This window comes from Crinia signifera, unplaced genomic scaffold (assembly GCF_055691185.1).
Source record: "Crinia signifera unplaced genomic scaffold, ASM5569118v1 HAP2_SCAFFOLD_238, whole genome shotgun sequence".
In the NCBI taxonomy this organism is placed as follows: domain Eukaryota; kingdom Metazoa; phylum Chordata; class Amphibia; order Anura; family Myobatrachidae; genus Crinia; species Crinia signifera.
The window spans coordinates 57,501-62,500 of NW_028142131.1; positions in this window are offsets into that span (position 1 = coordinate 57,501).

The following is a 5,000-nucleotide window of genomic DNA, read 5'->3' on the forward strand; positions in this document are numbered from 1 at the left end:
TAACATATAATATGTTAGATATTATAACTGTTTAGCGCAAAGGGAAGGCCTCATACGCAGTGAATAGTACAGTGTGCAACAAGCTAAAGTCATCTGCAGCAATAATAGCGGCAGTCAGGAAAACAGAATATAATAAAAGCATAGATTTATTGATTAGTTGATTTTCTGTATTATCAGTCCATCCTCAACTTTTTTCATATCTCCGAAAAAAAGTTCATATCTCTCGTACTGTGCATCATTTGTTTCTCTCTTAAACCTTCTTGAAGCATTTCACTAGTATACAGAAAAATCAATAATATTATCTTGGCAAAAACATCAAACTTCTTAAAGCATATATAACATTGACTTATGCGAACCAGTTATTGGGGTTCAACTGTAGGGAATCACATCACTCACACCTATTCAATAAACTAATTTTTAACCCAAATAATTTCATTCAACTTTCCTTTTAACGTCATCATCCATTTAGTATTTGTGATGCTTGTACCATATTATAATTATATTCACAAATTCAAATACAATTTTATAAACTTGGGATAATGTAAATAAGTGTGTTTCTTTAATATACCATGTGTTACTTTCAACTCTTCATGTTGAATCACCACTGTATTAATTAGTAAAAGTAAAATTTTATTACAATCGATCTTGTTTGTAACCATTTAGAAACCTCATAATCCTTGTGGTAATGTCCATGGCTTATGAGACAGTATGTTTGAGAAAACATCATAAGAAACAATTCAATGAGTACCCTTTTTTATCTAGATTTTATACTAGCACACCCAACTCTGTCACATAACTACATGTTTTGTTGTACTCCAAAATATCTCCTGTTATTACACTCTTTACCAATTTTAAACCTAGGGAGAGTCAGTAACCTTATAAGATTCACTTGTGTAAATCCTACATAGAAAATAAAGTGTTGTTTGATTTGACTGCAAATATAAGTAGCCATTAACGCAACATTACCAGAGTGATACCGTAGATGACAATATAAACAACAATCAGTTTACCTTATTGTTATTTTTATCAGCTCATGATGAGCATCTTAAAGAAGAAATGTCAGTTTGCATATAGATATTATGTTTGCACCATTGTTACCATCCTAACTTAGAATGCCTCTTCTTTACTGATACCTTACTAGATGTATTCTATCAATGGTTCTGGTTTGGATGTTCTTAGTTACTTTTATGTTATTACTCATATATTTATTTTAAACCTTCTAATTAGTTTAACATATTGGCTATCAGTATTTTATTACCATCCTCTGATGCATACCGAAACCTGGGAGCATCAGTAGTATGATGTATATGTGTGTCTGTTATGATTATACTATACTTGTGGGATTAAAATTAAAAGCAGAAGTAGAATACACCATCATGACTCTAGTAATACCTCTTTGATAACTATACACACTGTCCTTGCCAGCAACCAATCCCTGGTAACCCTCATTCACTATAAAAAAATGAAAACTTAAAAAATGATTTCTTCAGTTAGTGAGTGTATGGGAGACTTGGTCACTCATGGGGATCATTGTTTTACACCTTGTCCACAACCCGCAGGGACACCACTAAGGGTATCCCCCGATTCCGTGGACCTCTTCTTGCCCACAACCCGCAGGGACACCACAAAGGATGCCCCCCGATTCCGTGGACCTTGTCTTGGTCTGTGTGGGGGCCCTGGACAGGCCCATCATCAAATAAGTTTATTAAGTTAGAATCACAGTCACAATATTTATCTGCATCAGTTTCTATTTCTTTCAACTGATATCACCACCAGGTCGGAAACCTTCTTGCAGTGAGACGCATTAATTCAATCGGTTTGTTTCACAGGGACGGGTCTTGCCTTTGATCTACGAGACATTTAATTGTAAGAATTTTCTCACCATTGCATAGTCTCCAGGCTGGACCTTATAACAACATCCCTTCATAAGCTTGTTTGCTTTTCTGGCAAAGTATTTAGATGATGTGAGAATTAGAGTGACAAGTCTGCTGCTGGATGTTGAATAGGGATTGATGGTCTCCCAAAAAAAAATATATATCAATTAAAATAATGATCTTATAAAGGGACAGGTTCAGTGGCTGCTGAGGAGTAGTGTGAATGTCATACAAAACCGAAGACAAAACTTCAAGTCAACTCATGGTAATTTCCACACCCACCCTAAATTATGTGTTCTCAATGTGCATTTGTTAACATGTTCAATTTTGACTAAAACCTTTAAGTGTGTGGTGAGTGCAACCAAATTTTCATACCCATATTTTGACTTATTCCTTAGAATACCTTTCCTGTCAAATATGTACCTCTATGATTTTTTTTTTTTTTACTACCATATACCTTATGGGATAACATATCTGAACACAAATTTCTCAAAACATTTCTTTGCTGTAAAGGATGCTGTACATGGGACAGCTGGGATGTTCCTTCTAATCAAGATACTGTAACATATCAGATACCATTTAAATATAATGACAATTTTAAATGCATGTAAATTCCCCAAAAAATATTTTTAACCTTAGGAATGGACCAGTGGTAGGAGAAATGTTTGATGGTTCTATAGGAATAATTTTCCTGAGTTCATTCTTCTGCAGATGCGTTTGGGCCTCTGCATAAGATGAAATCAACATACATGCCCTCTCTCTCCTTACATGGGTCATCCCATGGGCAGCTTCCGCATATGCCAGGAGGAGGGGTTTGGGGAGCTACTGGTCTGCCCCCACCATCTTTACATAGGCCATTAGCCTTTTGACTGTATCCATTCTTCATCCATTGGCACATTCCTTTTAAATACACAACTCTTGATGTTTTATGAGCTTCTGCTGGTCAATTTTAAAAACATTAAATTGTATAGTGATGTGATTCACAACAGTGGCCATCTTATTTTTGTTACCAAGTGCAACAAGATCACTTTATAACATGTGAGCTTGACACTTAACAACTACTGCCTTTGCAGGGAGTTGCACAGCCTCAATGAGCTCCTTTACTTGCTGTGATATTAGCGTATTATATCACAGCAAAATCACGATGGAAAATGAGGATCTCTAAATCCAATACTACCGCATATCCCGTATATGGCCATCCTGAGTCTCCTTGTTGGTGACAACTACAATCTTTGTAGATGGTAGTGGCGTGTCAGAGATATCAGGTCTAATTGGAGAAATTTTGCTTTAAATATTCCTCACAATCATATTCTAAATCCTGCCTCTCATCCATCCTCTGGGACTCCCGGGTCCCACCAGGTAGCAGAGTAGCAGGATTTAGCGTACCACACCTGACAATGGTCAGGTCATGTGGCGCTGGGAGCAAAAGTTCCCAACAAGAGTACCATGCACTGGAAATGTGTCTTGTCCGTGAAGAGTTCATTAGAAAAGATGTAGCATTAGAGACACATAGTGTGCGGTGTTCTGTAATTTCTATACAAAGGCTGCAGCAGCCGCCACTTAAACATGTTGGTAAAGCAGATGCCACTCGGTCAAGTGTGCAACTGTTGCCCAATCGGTCTATGTGAATCCCCATGTATATGTGTTCAAACTCCCAAGGCCTCTGCTTGTTGTTCATTACAGTAAAGACAGGTATATGATAAATCTGATATATCCAGTGCTGTGGTTTCTGTCAGTGCGTGTATCAGAGTCTCAAATGAAGCAATTATGTCAGTATATTGTACTTTGCCAGCTCTGTGTCAGTTAGATTTAGTAGTAGTAATAGAAAAAGTGTCAGTAAGAGAATCCTGTAAAGAATTTAAACACATCATTAGATCATAAACATATTGAATCAGCATTGTGGTAGCAATCATGCAACTCATTGTGGGACATAGTGGGGCTGTCCATAAAACCTTGGCTTAATTGAGTCCACGTATATTGGACTGTGCTGTAAATAAATGTAGTAAGTACTGACTATCTGCTATTTGATAGTAAGAGATATGCAGATCATAAACCAATGACTAGATGACTGTAATACTTCCATAACTGTAAAATTAATTGATTTACACTAAAAAAATAATAAGAATAATCGCATTGGGTAGATAACCTGCAATAACAGAGTGTTGCAAATACTATGGGTATTAAATAGTATACGTTGTTGTAAAATCTGGAAGAAAACTATTTCTTGTGGTCCATAGATGTTTAGAAACTTGTGACATGATTAGTAATGAAAAACTCATCAAAATCCTCTAACCCCGTGAGGGTCCTCATATCGGTTAGTGCCTTCTGACAGCAGTCTCTCATGGATTCCTGTTAATAATACACAATTTCTTCCAAACCACTCTGAGAAAAAAAATAATCATTAAATCATTACAAATATTTGAGAGAATATCATGATTAGTTGTGCAGCAAATGCGATTTACTAGTAGCAGAACCCAGTAGTGCTGCACCTAATTGTGACCTCCATTCCTTATTTGTGGGCTCATATGCATGACCAATGGATCTAGTAAAGTGGCAACATGCAATCAGATAAATCAGTAAGCATAAAAATGCAACTCAATATGCATCTTATAATAATCACTATAAAATCTGTATTTTTCAATAAGGGCTTTGATAAGGATTCTGCCGAGGTACCTGCAGACCTCAATATTATTTTCTAAAGAATTTCTAGTGGCTCAGTAATAATAATAATAATAATATTTTTTTTAAAACACTTGCTTTTTCTGTGCAAAATGAAATGCATCAATTTGTAAATTAATCTTTTCTCTGGAATGGTCACACCTCTATTGGCTGGGATTTAATTAAAATAAAACAAGCAAAAGCAATAGCATTATTAAGCTCAGACATCATATTAGCATTTGTCATTTGGAAAAAAAAATGGCAGTTTTTTAAACAGATGTTGACAAAACAACATTATCACTTGAGGGAAGCAATGGGGAGGGGGCTGGAGGTCATCCTTGGGTATGGCTGATCACTGTCCCATACAGAACATTGCAATAACTTTAATCTATTCATTGTGCTTTATCAAAAGGGTAAATAATATCTTCAATTCTAAAATCTTTCATGTCCTTGTTATGGAAAACAGTT